Raw genomic sequence first — 15508 nt, 5'->3', positions numbered from 1 at the left:
TAACCTGACCACTCATAGAGCTTGTTCAGCGCCTGGTCCAGAGGGTTATTGTGTGGTTGTCACCAAATGGCTAGTTTTTCTCTATTATTTAACACACATACATACTACATTGAAATCTCAAGGAAACTATTTTCCCTCTCACACAAGAAGGTCCAACCCTAGCCAATATGGCAAGCAGTGTGGTTGGGCATCGTCCCACAAAGTGAAAAGTCGTCAGATTGATTCCTGGTTGGGAAACATGCCTGGGTTGCGGGTTCAGTCCTGGTCAGGGCACGTATGGAAGGTAACCAGTCAATATTTCTCTCTCACATCATTGTTTCTCTCCGTCTCTTTCTCCACCCCCTCCCAAAAACAAATGGTCCAGAAAGATTATTAAGATTTAGCAAATTTGGCCATCTCTCTCGTGACATGTATTTTTTCCTCCTTCACTTCCCAGAGCGGGGGAAATTGGTGACAAAACTGCAAGAGGACAAAACTGCATGAAAAACTGTATTAGTGCTAAGAAACACTTAGGGAAAGGAACAAGATACTCTTGTTACTAATTTTAGTCATGTGGCCTTTCATCTGCAAAATCATGCACTCTGGAAGGGGATACAGAGCCTGTGTCTTTGTGCCCCACTTGATTAACACAGACTCTTCACCTAACCCTCTGGCACTGTGATGTGGCACGTACGTGGGTACTGATCCATGCAGACCTGGCTCTCAAACCCAGCTCGTCCATATACTGTGTAACTCGAGCAAGTGAATTTCTTGAGTCCTCTGTTTCCTCACATGTAAAATGGTATAAAAATTTCTACCAAGCAGGGTTGTTGGGAGAATTAAATAAAATAAAACAAAGTAGAGTATACAACACGCTTGGTTTAATGGTTGGCATATAGCATTCAATCTGTTTGTTTTCTTCTTCCCTACCAACTTTAGAGTTTCGTCTAAAGTTCAGACACAGTCGAAAGTCAGTTTAATATTGGAGGTAATGGTAAGGCCCTGCAACAATACCTGTGCTATTGCTCCAGGTGCCAAACAGGAAGGGAAAGACAAAGGGTAAAGCCAAGGCGGAGGGAGGAAGTGGACCCAGGTTGCACACAAAGGCCAGATATTCAGACGATGTAGCAGAACTGGGCTGGGGAGGCACACAGTTTGGCAGTTTGGCTAAGAGACCCTGAGCTTGGAACAAAGCCAGCCTGAAACCGGAAGTTTCCTTGGCTGCTTCCTGTTACACAATGGTCCAGTGACTGGTCTCCAGTAAGTACCTGCCACCAGGGGCAGCAGTGAGCAGCGCCACTTACTTCCCTCCCTTGTGACCTGGGGCACAGGCTCTGGTGAATGTTCTCATTTATATAACCATCCAATCACTTGAGAGACATTCATTTTCAACCTGCGCAGTGGGCTGGCCCTGTGCGGGTGCTGGGGACAGGGAGACAAAGAGGACACTCTCCCTTGGGGTGGGTGGGTGGCACATAGTTTTTCAGGGACCCGGGTGTAAAAACAGATCCAAGTTCACGTCCTAAGGTGTGTAAGGGTTTATTTCCAGGTCACACCAGCCTCTCAGAGGAGAGGGCGAGTATCTCTGTAGCAGGAACGAGGAGGTTTTGCTAAGTTTAGGGGCAGAGTCTCTCCAGAGAGAAGGGCCTATGACTGGTAAGGAATGAAAGAGGAGAGAGGATGGCACAATGGGGTGCAGGGATCAGTCCTCGGCGGCTGGAGTGTGGGCACGGGGCAGACGGGGAACTGGTTACAGCACAGCAGGCCTGGTAGGTAGAGGCCAGCTCTTGAAGAGCCACCATGCCAGGGTCGGGGATTTGGACTTGATCCTGTGGGTTGGGAGTTACTAAGTGGCAATCCTCAGAATGGATGGGGAAAACCCACTTAAAAAATAACTGATTTTGAATGCCTTTAGATTGGGCATAGGCTTTTGACTTTTACATATTCCCTGCCACTTCCCGCCATCCCGCGCCTGACCTCTCACTCTTTTAAGCCCCTTTGGGTTTGTGACTGCTCGGCTACCTGGGACCAGGGGAGGTTTTTAGGAGAGCAATGGAACATGGTCAGATTTGGTGCTTTAGGAGCACGTGTCAGTGGAGCTGCGGCAGGGAAAGAACGGTGACAGATGCCACAGCATGTATTCCTTCTAACAAGACTTCCTCTTTTCGTCTTATTGAAAAAAGAATGCAAAAAAAAAAAAAAAAAAAAACCCATCTCTGGAAGAGTGTCTGTTCACTTTTGGGTAGTTAGGCCCAGCATGACTTCCCCCTCCAATTTCAACACACACACATTCTCTCCTTTGTTCAATTCTGCTTATCAATTAAACAAGTATTTACTGAGCAACCACTCAGGCAGAGCTAGGCGTTCAGGTGGCAGAGGAGGGGGTGGAAAAGTGGGGACCCAAGCGTAAAGCCCCAATTTCCAGCGAGCCTGAGACCTTGTCATGGCGCCAGCACACGAGACCACAGTGGACAGCACACAGAGCAGGCTTCCAAGGCACACCGTGACCCAACGGCACAGACGGCCGTGTTTGGGTGTGCCGGCAGGTGTGTGCTGGGCACGGCATTAGCACAGGGCTCAGGAGGGCGCCAGCCAGGAGGTCTTAACACCTTTGGTCCTGTGTGCTGCTAGCAGGCCACTGTCCCCTGAAACAGGACCCTGGAGCTTCAGCAGAATCTCTATGGCCTTTGGCTGAACTGAGCAAGAAAGCGCCATCATTTCTTCTTCTATTTTTTTTTTTGTAACTGACATATATTTCCTATATCCCGAAACCTTGAAGCTGATTCCCCAAATCTACCAGGACCAATCAGCGCACCTTCCCCAACCCTGAAAGGCCTGCAGGTGGTGCTGACTACAACCAAATCCTCTGATAGGGCCCCTTCTTCCCAGGGGGAAAACTGGGAGACTGGTCAGTTCAGCAGGAAGGACCTGCAGCCGCCCCTTCCCTGGCTCACCAGGGCCCCCAATGTATTATCCTTCAGGTATGTTCTCATACCTAGGAGCACAGGCATTACACTCTGGCTTTGGAACTAACAGAGCTGACGTGAAGCTGGTGCTGGGCTCGGCGGATGACCCACTATTCCCAGGACAGGTTCAGTGTGTTTGAGGACAGCCTGGGTGGCCAGTTTCCTTTGTCCCAGCTCTCCCTCCTGGTCACTGGGAGGTGGCCCCTTTTGTGGGGCGGGGATGAGGTTCCCAGTCAAAGATCCAGGACATGAGGCTATCCCTCAAACTAAGGACTTAGAGAAAGGCTCTCAGCAGAGATATGTTAATGATGACACAAGAGTGTTGGTGGCATTTCTAGGGCATTGCCTAGGTGTTAGGAGCTATGCTAAGTCTTTCACAGATACCAACCTCTGTTCTTTGCAGAGTCAGCCATCGTAGGAGCAGGCAATCTGCCTCCACAAGTCCAGCAAGGCTGGCTGTGTGGGGCTGCGCCTCCAGGGCAGGGGCAGGGGCTTGGTCACCTTTGTGCTCCTTCCCACCCCACCCCCACCACTGAGCACAGTGCCTCATAGCCTAGGAGCAGGATGATGGAAAGTCCAGGACGAGAGTGAGGCAAGCACACCGAGTTTAAGGAGGCACTCCCTCCTGGGTGCTTACTTTGTACTGTGGGAGCCTGAGAGTGAGCACCACCTTAAATTTTGCACGCCGGGTGCCACTGTTTGCTTCGCCCTAGCCTGGACCCTGGGTAGTGGACTGGTCAGATTCGTATGTGTGTGTGTGGCGGGGGGGTGGGGGGGCGGGGAAGGTCCTGCTCCTCTGTTCTTCAGTCCTGTGACTGACCCTCCCCACACTGTGCCTCCATTCCCTCACCTGTAAAACTGGGCTTAGGACTATAGGGAGGGCTGGCGAGGATGTGGAAAAATCCGAGTCCTTACCCTGCTGGTGGGAAAGGGAAATGGTGCCACTGCTTTGGAGAACAGATTGGCAGTTTCTCAAAAAGTGACACACAGAGTCACACAGCGTGACCCAGAAATTCCGCTCCTAGATACCTTCCCAAGAGAAATGAAAACACACATTCACACGAAGATCCTGAACAAATGTTCACTGCGGCATTACTGTAATGCCCAAATGTAGAAACAAACCCATTGTTGACTGGTGAATGGATAAGAAATATGTGCCCCCTCAATTCTCATGTTGAAGCCCAAACCCTGGTACCTCAGAAGATAACCGTATTTGGAAATAAGGCTTTTCAAGATGGGACGAAGTTGAAACAAAGCCATTGGGTGGACCCTAATCCAATCCGACTGGTGTCTTTATAACAGAGAGGAGTTTGGGCAAAGACACCAGGGATGGGTGTACACGGAGAAAGGACCATGTGAGGACACGGAGAGAGACTGGCCACCTGTAAGCCAGGGAGAGAGGCCAAAGCACAAATCAAGCCTGCTGGCACCTTGATCTTGGACTTCCAGCCTCCAGAATGGTGAGAAAACAAATGCCCATTGTTTAAGCCACCCAGCCTCTGGTTTGTTATAGTAGCCCTCGCAGACCAATAAATGGGGTATATCCACACCATTGAATATTATTTAGCCATAAAAATAATGAATTACAGGTTCGTGCTGCAACATAGATTAATCTCAAAAGCATTACGCTAAGTGAAAGAGGCCAAACTCGAAAGACCAGTAGAGTAAAAGCAAATCTGTAGAGACAGAAAGTAGACCAGCGGTTGCCTAGAGCTGGGGGGCAGGGGGTTGAACAGAGGGGCGGAAAGTGACTACTCATCATGGGCACAGATTTGGGGATGGTGGAAATGTTCCAAAATTAGACTGTCGTGATAATTGCACAACTCTAAAAACATACTAAAACTTGATGAATTCTATGCTTTAGATGGGTGAACTTTAAGTACATAAATGACACCTCACGCTATTCTTTTACATGCGGCCCTTGCTCATATTCTGCTAGTGTTGCCTGGCACACAGTTCGTGCCCGACACATCATACTTGGAGCTTCTTAATGTGCTCAAATAAGTATCTGCTGTTCAATGGAAAGTTGTCTGAAGTGCTTCAGAGTTCCTTTATTTTTAAGGGAACTTTGGGGAAATTAATCAGGGCAGTCACTGGTAATTTCATGTCCCTAAGGAATCTGTCCCTGCCCACATAGGACTCCCCATCAGCTACCTCTGGCCACAGCCTGCCCGATGTGGACAAACCCGCTCCAGCCTTGGGTTCCACTACCACACGCTGGAGCTCTGCCTCTGCCCTTCCCACTGTCTGCTCAAATGACTGGGTGCTGTACAAATGACCGGGGCTATGATGTGGACGTGCGTGGAGCCTACACACAGCCGGCGTTCAAAAAAGTGGGAAAGGAAACCTATGCATGAGAAAGCCTTATGTCAAGCCCTGAATGCATGCCCATTCTTATCCTCCGTGCTGGCTGGCAGCTCAGCCACTAGCTCTAATCAGTGTGGGAGGAGCCACAGCCCCCTTTAGGGAGCCACAAGGGCTTGGAGGGCAGGAGAAACTAATGTAGTGTAAGATTCTCTGGTTTCCAGAAGCCTTGGACAAAGGACTTCTCTACCCTGTGTTTCTTCACCTGTTAAATGGGAATGACAGAGTCCCCACATCTGTGAGGGGTGTCATGAGCTAACCCACACAGAGGCACTCAGCACTGTGCCTATGACGTCACTAAGCGCTAGCTATGATGACTGCTGCAGTTGTTGCTAAGTGCCAAGTGACTGTGACCTTCCTGAGGGCAGGGATGTTGTTTTCTTCCTCTGACAGGTGCTCAGTGCCTGGACAGAGGAAAAGAAGGGGGAAGGATGGGTACTGTGACAGGGCCGGCCAGCCAGGGAAGGCTCAGGGAAACAGAAGGAGCTTAAGCTAGACTGTGCAGAAGAGGAAAAGCAAAGCTCTGCCATATGATCATGTAACCTTGGGCACATTCCCTTACCGCTCCAGGCCTCAGTTTCCCCAAGCTGGGCTGAGTGACCCCTAAAGTTTCTTCCAGCTAGAACACTCCTGGATCCTATTAATGCACCACATTGCTATCATTCTCATTCCCCCGACATCCCTCTCCAGGGAGCTCAGAAGACATTAGACTTTGTACCAGGAGACCCACAATCCCACTTCTAAAAGTGCTACAGTCAGGCTGTACCCACGCTTAGCCTTCAGTCTTGGAATGTCTACCATTAACCCAGTGACTGATCCCAAACCACCTCCACTGTGGTTCTGTGCGCCCAAGAGCCCTTGTTTTTGGAAACAATGTGAATCTTCCTGCTGTCCTGAGCTGCGTGGCCCTGGGAGAAGTCTCCGTGTGCGCAGAATCCATTCTGTAACACAAAGCTCCCCGAAAGAGAGTACTGGGCCGTTCTCCCCCATGACAAAACCCCAGTGCTCTCTGTTAGGGAAGGCGAGGAGAGGGCCTGTGTTTCTCTCCCTCCTGCCTGGAGCTGCCGCCAAATTTCTTGGCGAAGGGGCTGTCTCTTTTTCCAGCTTTTAGCTGTTAGTCCTTGTCCCTCCACTCCATTCCCCCCCCCCAACAAAAAAAGCAAAGAAACCCCCCCATCCCTGCCAGCGCTGACATCCCAGCCTCTCCACGCTCCCTCTGGGTCACTGCCCACCATTAACAATTCGGCCAGGACAGGCAGCTCGGCCCAGGCTGTGGGCAAACATCTTAAAGGAGCTGTTTCCAAAAAGACAAGTGTGCAGTGCAAATGCAAATGCAAATAATTTTCTAAACATCCTCCTCCATAGGCCAGGGAGATTGCATGGGGGCTCTGGGTACACCCAGGGGTGGGGGGAGCCTGAGATGGCTTTGTCGTTACAGCAATTCAGCTCAATCTTGTATTTTAAGAACAGCAGGAAAGTAATATCAGCTGAAAAGGGTTTTCTGTGCGCTATTTAACTAAATGGCTCCAGAGCTGGAGAGAGACATAGGCAGACGTGTTATGATTCATGGGCTCCCAATTACAATGATCCTCTGTTATTGTATAAAAACAGCAACACAGCCATTCTCCACCCTTCCAATGCCTGCTCCCTGCATCCCCTTCCCCCATTGGCTGGCAAGGCTGCTGAGCATCCTGAAAGTTGCACCCAGATTCTCGTCTCCAACTTTGCAGCTTTCAGCCCACTGGGATTCCTTCTCCGCAGAGCCAAGGAGGAGAGGGTTGAGAGGGCGCAGTGCCCCCTGGAGAACGTTCTGTTAGAGACACCGAGAAAGGCATTAGAATTGTCTTTGGGGGCAGAAGAGCGATGCTAAGGATAATAGGCAGGGATTTGGAATTCTCTCCTGTTCTGACTAAATTCAGGGACAGGCACAGGCGCACACATACCCCCACACCTCTTTAGCAGAAAAGCAATCAGACTGTCCAAGGAGCACATCCTCCGCACAGTGCCCTCGGGCTGGGGTGGGGCTGGCCTCCGGAAGACCGCAGAGGGACCAGGGGCCGGGGGAGCTTTGGAATCAGGGTGATCCCAGGGTGAATGCTGACTCGGCTACTTTCTCTCTGTGACCTTGAGGGCACACCTAACCTTTCTGAGCTCTGATTTCCTGTCTTTAAAATGGGGCTATATCCTTGCTGTCCCTGCACTCCTCAGGGTCAGGCTGAGTGACGCAGTGGAAGTGTCTGGCAGAGGGCCTGGTCCAGACAGAAGTCCCCCCGCCCCATTCTCAGGTTTCATTTTTTTTCTCCATTTCACTTATTCGTGGTCAACTGCGGTCCGAAGATATTAAATAGAAAATCACAGAAATAAACTATTCATAAGTATTAAATTGCGTCCTGTTCTGAGTGGATGATGAAATCTCATGCTGTCGGCTCCGTTCTGCCCTGGATGTGAATCATCCTTTTGTCCAGTGAACTCACGCTGTCTGTGCTCCCCGCCCCTCACTGAGTGACCAGATCGACGGTCCCGGTATTGTGGGACTTGTGTTCAAGTCATCCTTATCTTACTTAATAAGGCCATATTCACATCACATGTGTTACAGTATATTGGTTACAGTTGTTCTATTTTATTATTAATTATTGATATTTTGCCGTGTCTGATTTATAGATTAATCTTTATCACAGGCACGTATATACAGGAAAAAGCAATATGCATAGATAGGGTTCTGTGCTATCCGCGGTTTCGGTCATCCACGGAGGGTCTTGGAACGTATTCCCCATAGATAAGAGGAGACCACCGTAGTAGGTACTCAGCTTTTGGGAGCTGTTGCTGTTCTTAAGACGATGAACGCTGTGTGTTTGTGGTGTGTCAAGGTGCACAGGGAGCTTTGTGTTTGTTCCTTCTCACCAGCCCGAGTGGACAAGGCTTGGGGTGTCAAGACGGCCATGAGGGGGCACAAATGCCAGCCCCGCTTTGGACTGCTTATCTCGACTCTTTCTGCAACACTAATTTAAACCGACACGTTTGCACAGCCTGTGCATGCATGCCTGCTGCCTCCTCCTTAATTTAGACTTCTGGTCCCTCCTCAGCGCTCTGCAGATGTTTTTGAGCCGAGAAGCCGCAGCTGCAGGCATCCAACCAGGCCAAGGAGAACCTGTAGCTCAGGAATTCCATTCACCTCTTCCCCGCCCCTCAGAACAGCAGGCTCCTTCTCTCTCCCACAGTTTGTCCTGGACCCCCAACCGGGAGGATTCTCTCCCAAAGAAGGAAGTAATTCCATTTGGCCACTCTGTGAGGCCCCAGGGACACATGAATCCACTCCCCACACTGAACTTGACAGCAAATGGTTCTCCGGCTTTTGCTGGTTTCCCCTTGCTGGGTAAGCCCCATGCAGCTTTAAACCCAGGAAGGTGAACCCAGCATGCACATCCCACTTTTCCATCCCAAACCGAGCCTCTGCACCAAAGTGAATGCCTGGGTCACACTCCTAAATATCAATCCCCCACGGATCAATAGCACAAGCATTTCGTTTACTGCAGATTCTAGGCATTAAACACAATTGCGGAGGAACATTGGGTAATAAGATTTAATCTCCAGGACATGTTTATGGTAATAGGGCAATGGCGGTAGAGCAGAGAGAGGGAGAAAGTGTGTGAACTGCAGCCTTTACCAGGTAGATTGCCCACCAGGGGGTAAAGAGGGCGTCAGCAAGGCCCTGGCCCTGGCCTTCTCTATTCCATTGTAAAGTTTGGGGGGAAACTGATGTGTTATTGTCAGGTCTGTTCTTCTCCTTGTGGGTCTGTTACACACACGTGCGCATACACACTCACGCTACTGCCAATCAACTGCTCTTAAATGCATGACTACACGCATAAGAACAGGAAACAGACTGTGGGTGGATATTCTTAAAATCACAACCTGTTTGACGGAGGGTGAAGGCCTTAGAGAAGGGTGGAGGAAGGGAATCGGGTGGGAATTTTCTTGTTCAGTGAAAAATGAAACTACCCTGTCCCTACGGAGAGCAGTGTCCACTTTATCGTCTACCACCGGCCCATGTCACAGCCAAACATCCTTTCAGAACTGTCTGGATTTGACCATGACACAGCACACTGCAGTACCTGAACACTGCACCGGGGTCCCCCTGTGCCAGTCGGGGAGCGCGCACGTGGGCGTGGGGGAGGATGGAGGAGAATGGCAATGAGACGGGGGCAGTCTGGGTCTCAGAATCTGTGATGCAATCTATGCACATTAATGACAACAAAGTCGCATCCCAGAGGGGATGGCAGTGATGAGGATGGCAGGGGTGGTGATGACGGGGGGCGGGGGGGGGGACATGTAACATTTACTGAGCACAATCTATGAGTTCGCTGTCTGCTCAGCCCTTTTGCAAATTTCTTCTTGAGCGTCACAACAACCCTTAAGGCAGCCGGCCACTAGAATGATCTCCATTTTTGAGGGACGAGGAATCCGAGGTTCTCTAGAGGGGTAGGTATTGGTGCAAAGTCACAAAGCTGATAAACTGAGCGGAGAGTCAGGGATGTGGGCCCTTGCTGGAGGAACCCAGCGTGGGAGGCCTAAAGGCAGCGCCTCCGAAGCCCCCTGATAGCCGCCGCATTCAAAGCAAAGGTGAAGGGTCATGACCAATGTTATTCTGCTGATGGGTGGCGGAGGTTCAGGTAGGACCCAGGAGCCCAGGGGGTGAGGAGAGGGGCAGGTGTAGTGTTTGGGGAGTAACTGGTACCGCCTTCTACCAGTTTCAGCCCCACTAATTATGAAAAGAGAGCTAGTTACCTCCTGGTAACAGCTGACCAACATCGGGTTAACTTTGGATTTTTACGGGTAGGACCTAAAAGAAAATCTTCCCCCATCCCTCATTTCCTTATTGTATGCTGTCTTTTTTGCCCTCGGGGAACACTGGTGCCCCAGTCTGAAACTTTCCAGAACTCATTTTATTTCGAATGAGAACCAAGCTGATTTGTTCCCACAAGGCACACTGCTGTCAGTCTCCCCTTCCTATGAGACCTCACATTCCCTCCTCAGCAACCTGCCATAGCTCCCCAGTACCCCCTAATCTGGCATCATCTCTTTGACAGCCTTCCCTGCACCCCCTCCCTCTCCTCGTCCCCAGGATACACACAGCGCCCACCATGCGGTTTTCATCTTGAATACCTTCCTTTCTCTTCTCATCTTAGGCCGCGACACACTTCATCTGCCAACCCAACAGCTGTTCATTTACTCCTTCTGCCTTACAAGTTGAACCCCTATTTGTTCTCAGCAGCAAAGTGCCTCACTAAAAATATTTGATTGCCCCTCCCTGGTAGGTTTGGGAGGCAATGAGCTAAGTTGTGGTCAATGAGCCAAGGATAGAAAGCCCTCAGAAACGTGTTTCTTCCTAGAGGTAGCAGTGAAGCCATATTAGAGAAACACTCATTGTGCCTCACTCATTCTTTCTTTTTCCTGGAATGAAGATGTGAGGCCTGGAGAGGCAGCAGCCACCTTCTCACCATGAGACCATAGACCCGGGGTCAATTGCCTGTACTCAAAGGATGGCAGAGTAGAAAGACAGAGTCTACATTCCCACTGGTACAGGTGGGGCATTGTCCCACCTACCCTTCTTGTCTGACACAAATGAGCCCCCATCTAGTGAAATTACCAGTGGTCAGGGTTTCTCTTGCTAGCAGCTGAATGCAGTGATGTCTGATACACCTCCAGACATTGTTCCTCCTCATTCATGGGTCAGTACAGATGCTACCCACACTAGGATATCCTCCAAGGTTCTTTCCCTGAGAGAAGAATAATCATGCCCTTTATTCTGCTTCCATGTAGTTACTTTTCTCAATTATAGCACTTATTTAATTCCTCTCGATGCAGTCTGACGAGTCTTTATCTCCCCGCCGGTCTGCTCCAACTCCTACAGGGTAAGGGGGCTCCGTCTCACCAGCACTCCCATAGTGTCCGGAGCGGTGCACTGCACTAGAGCGTGGAATACACGTGGCACTCTGCTTACTAGCTGTTTGGTCTCGGGCTCTAAGTTAGGGAACCTCTCTGTGTCTTGGCTTCCTTATCATAAAAAGGAGAGAATGAGAGTACTTATCTCCCGAATTGTCACATAGACAAAATAGTTTCATCATACTTAGAATGGCTCCTGGCATACAGAAGTGCTTAATGACTGCAGGCTCTTATTAATGTGATGGCTATTATAGTTGTTGAAGGGACAAAGAAATCAACACTGAGTTGCTAAATAAATGAATAATGGAATGAATGGCAGGAAGATTCCTATGTGTTCAGAGCGCAGGGCACAGGTCACTGCTCCCTCTTTTCTGCCTGCGTCTAACCCTTTCCTTTTTATTCTAACGAGGTCTCCACACATCCAGGGAGCTGCGGGTTTAAAGCTAAAAGGTAAGGCCAGGCTTTGAGCACTGACTTCGCTTTCTGGTGTGCAGCCTTGGGCAACTTTCTTCACTTCTCTGAGCCTCAGTTTCTTCAACTGTAAACAGGATAACAGTATTAATCTCATAGGGTTATGGTGAGAAAGGAATGATAAAGCATGTAAAACACATAGCACTGTGCCTGGCATACTGAAAGAGTAAGTGCTGGCAACTGTCCTCAAACATTGTCATTATTCTTTTTGTCAAATGTGCAGCATCCTACCGAATCATGTGGTCCTGATGTGAATGAGACACTTGCGGTAGAGTCACCTTTCAGTCCCACGGGGGCCTGTCAAGATACATTGCATTCATATCAGGGTGAATACCTTTCTTGAGTGCCAAAAAACAGCTCCATCATTTTAATCTTTTCCTTTAAATGGGGAATTAGTTAATACACAGCAGGTGCTCGAATGATGTAATTTCGTTATAACATTGATGAGGGGGAAAAAATCGATTCCCAGCCCGGGGCCACAGTCTGTGTGGAGTTTGCATGCTCTCCCTGTGTCTTCATGGGTCTCTCCCACATCCCAAAGATGTGCACGTGAGGTGACGGGTGTGTCCACGTTGTGCCAGTCTGGGTGAGTGCAAGGGACCCCGGAAGGAAGGGTGGGTTTGTGTCTTACGCCTTGAGCTACCAGGACAGGCTACAGTCGCGTGTGACCCTGAACTGGAATAAATGAGTTGAAAAATAATTATCTTACTTTTAATAATCTTTATTAAATGTACAGCTTCCATTTATTTCAATGTTTAACATTAGAAGTGTAGGGGTCTTTATTTCATTGAAATTTGGTGAGGTTTTTGTGATTAGAAATAGGCTGTCGGGCACTTAACTCTTGTTTATGTCAATTAGCCTAGGGTCAATTTGGTTTCCTTGTGAATTGTTTCAATTAAAGTCAGTTTCCATGAGCCTATTGACGAGGTCAACTGAAAACTTACTGTATCTGATTTACCTTAAAACCTTGGCCGCTGAATTTTCCCCTTAAGAGCTAGCTGTTACCTTCAGGTGGACCCTTAGTTGACATCAAACTTGGCTAGAAGGTACGGTGCACAGGGGAACAATCAAGGAGCAGAGCTTTTAAACAGCGACAATATTCCCACAGTTCACAGGTCTAGTTATCGTCAGTGCCACATTTCAATCTTGCTTGTAGAATATTTCCCTTTTGGCCTTAAAAGAAGACGTGTATACAGCGCTGTATAACTTTCCCTTTACACTTAAATCAAGCTTTTATGTTAGACCCATTTGAGGACTTGACAGCCCCATTAATTTATTTTCACTATTAAACATGCCATTTTACAAGCTATTTATTCCACTTGGTTGTCATCCAAATGCTTTTTGACATTACTGCCCTGGGACTGAACTGTTTAAACTCAGAGCCCTCATTGATAGAAAGTCACTGTCTGAAATCTTGAAGAGCTCTCAGGACCTCGCCCCCTTCACTTCAACTGGCATTAATTTCTGCTCTCTACAAAGGAGGGAAAGTGTAGGTGTGAGTCTGTATGAGCGTGTGTTTTAAGAAGGGTAAATGCGGGCGGTCTAAGTGAACCAAGGGAAGAAGGAGAGGAATTCCTGCCCCCCAAATCCTGCCCAGCAGGGCCTGACTCAGACCCGTGGAGATGCTAACTTTGACAGAGAAAGTGATCAGAGATCAGGTAGGGGAAGAACTCTGAGGCCTGAAAAGACGGAGTGATCCTGGGGCCCAAGCTCAGCAGCGACTCGGTCAAATGGGAGGGGTCCGGAGAAAGTCACGATTTCCCTCCCTCCCTCCTCCACACCTCCGGACAAACAAAAGACCAGCGCGAAACAGCTGAAGGCAGAGACCCCCACTGGCTTGGCAGCCCATCGATCAGGTGGAAGCCTGGGCAAATCACAACTTGGCTTCCCCCAACTTTTCTCCCCAGACTCACAAACCACTCTCCTCGCTCCTCCTCGGCCTCCGAGCACTGCACAACTACGAGGCCAAGGGGACCGCTCTGTGATGCTCACTCTTTCCAACTTTCCGCTTATCTCCGTCTCCGCAGCCTCCTGCACAGCGGCTGGGGAACGGGCAAGTTTGCAAAGACGAGTCTACCCAGTCCCGAGGAAGCCACAAAGAAGCTGCCACACCAACAAAGATTAACCTCTCGTGGGGCAGACGCAGAGCGCCAGCTGCCGTTCCGGGGACGAACGTGGGCTGGGACTGGCAGAGGCGAGCTGCGGGCGTGGGTCAGCCTGCGGCGGACAGCCAGGCCGGGGACCGCGCGGCCCCCCGCAGCCCCTACCCACGCGGGCGCCCCGGCACCTGAGCGGGGCGTGGGGACAGCGCCGCGCTCTGGCCCTGCCCGCGGCAGGTAGCTCGGGCGCCCGCCCGCGCCGCGCGCCCGCTGCTTGCAGCCACCAGGAGAGACGAGAGAGGAGAGGCAGCCTCAACCCACGGCGTCATGCTTCCTGCCACCACATTACGGCGAATCGTCACCAGGCGAGGGGAGAAGAGGGGAGAGCGGGGGAGGGAGGGGAGCAACACACGCAGCCCCCCGCCTGCCCAAACCCGCCGAGACGGGGCCACGTCCCGCTGGAGTCCCCGCGGGACCTGCCCCGTTTGCACAAAGCGCCGCAGCTGGGCCAAGAAGGGAGGGAGCCGGCCACGAAATAAATAAATAAAAACAGAGTCGGGTCTACGTAACGCCCTGTCGAAAGCGGACGCCATATTTTTTTGTGGCTTATGTCGACATAGGGAAACGTAGACATGTTTTTTCTCCTCCTCCTCCTCTCGGGCTGGCTCCCATTTATCCAAACTTGTAATCAAAACTATTTAAAAAAAATCTCTCCCCCACCCCGGATCTTCTTATTTCCTCCCACCCGCAAAAAGAGGCTGCGCCCCCCCCTTTCCGCACCCCCCTTCCGATCACAAACCCGGCCAAGTCCCATTAACAACACATTTTCGGGAGCCGCGGCGGCGGCGGTGGCGGTGGGAAAGTTGGGCTGGAGTGGCCGACGCCGGGCGTGCGGGGCTCGGGGCTGGCGGCGCCGGGCGGGGGCTGCAGGGCGCCGAGGCGAAGTTTCTTACCTGCGCCGGGGCTGGGAACGCGGGGACCCGGGCTGGGAACGCGGAGACGCGGCACGGGCGTTCCAAAATGGAACTCTGCTGGCTGCCCCCACCCACTCCCCACTCTCCACCGGGCGCCCGGCGCGGGCTCCGTGGGAAAGAGGGGCCAAGCCAGCCCGCCGGACAGACAGACAGAAAAAGCCCTCGTACGGAGAACAGTGCCCAAAATTTTAAAAAGAAAAAAAAAAAGAAGGCAAAAAAAAAAAAAGGGGGAAAAAAATGTCTCGATCAGTGGGGAATCTACGCCAAAACCCACATGATCTGTAACGTCAGCATGCGTATTTGCATACGATACCACCACCCGAGCTGCCACCCGGGCTCGGGTTCCGCAGAAAGTTACAAAGTGAAATTCAGCCCCCTCCCGAGACGCCGGCGAAATGTCATTTTCAGGCGGAAGCTGGGATGGGGGGGGGGCGACGCTAGCCCTAAAGGCGCTGGTTCCTAGCCAAGGTGGGGGGGGGGGGCAGTAAATTAACTTAAAAGTCCGAGCCCAGTAACGGAGTCGATGGAATTTCTGTGAGGGGAGGAGGGGGAGGCGCGAGCGAGATCATTGAATATTAAGCAGGACCTGGCGCAGCGGCCAAACCCTCTTGGTGCAATACCCATTTTCTTTATGAAAAGTTCAAGGTGTCACTGATGAGCTCGACAAACTGTTGATCCTGACCACGTGGAGTGGCGGACGGAGGGACCACGG

At 50.7% G+C, this 15508-nt stretch overlaps 1 protein-coding gene across 2 annotated transcripts in view; it reads right to left on the bottom strand.

Annotated features, from left to right (window-relative positions):
• The window catches only part of ZHX2 (zinc fingers and homeoboxes 2), a 136036-nt gene extending 121035 nt beyond the window's left edge, over positions 1–15001 (bottom strand). For both annotated transcript variants that reach the window (XM_054590443.1, XM_054590442.1), the window contains exon 1: positions 14776–15001. The gene's annotated coding sequence lies outside the window, so the exon portion shown is untranslated. The remainder of the gene's footprint in view (positions 1–14775) is intronic.
• Between the last annotated feature and the right edge of the window lie 507 nt (positions 15002–15508).

Source organism: Pteronotus mesoamericanus, unplaced genomic scaffold, assembly GCF_021234165.1.
Source record: "Pteronotus mesoamericanus isolate MK-2021 breed Mesoamerican mustached bat unplaced genomic scaffold, CSHL_Meso_final scaffold_174, whole genome shotgun sequence".
NCBI lineage: Eukaryota > Metazoa > Chordata > Mammalia > Chiroptera > Mormoopidae > Pteronotus > Pteronotus mesoamericanus.
The sequence above is the reverse complement of the archived record's forward strand: the minus strand, read 5'-3'. Positions and strand labels throughout refer to the sequence as shown.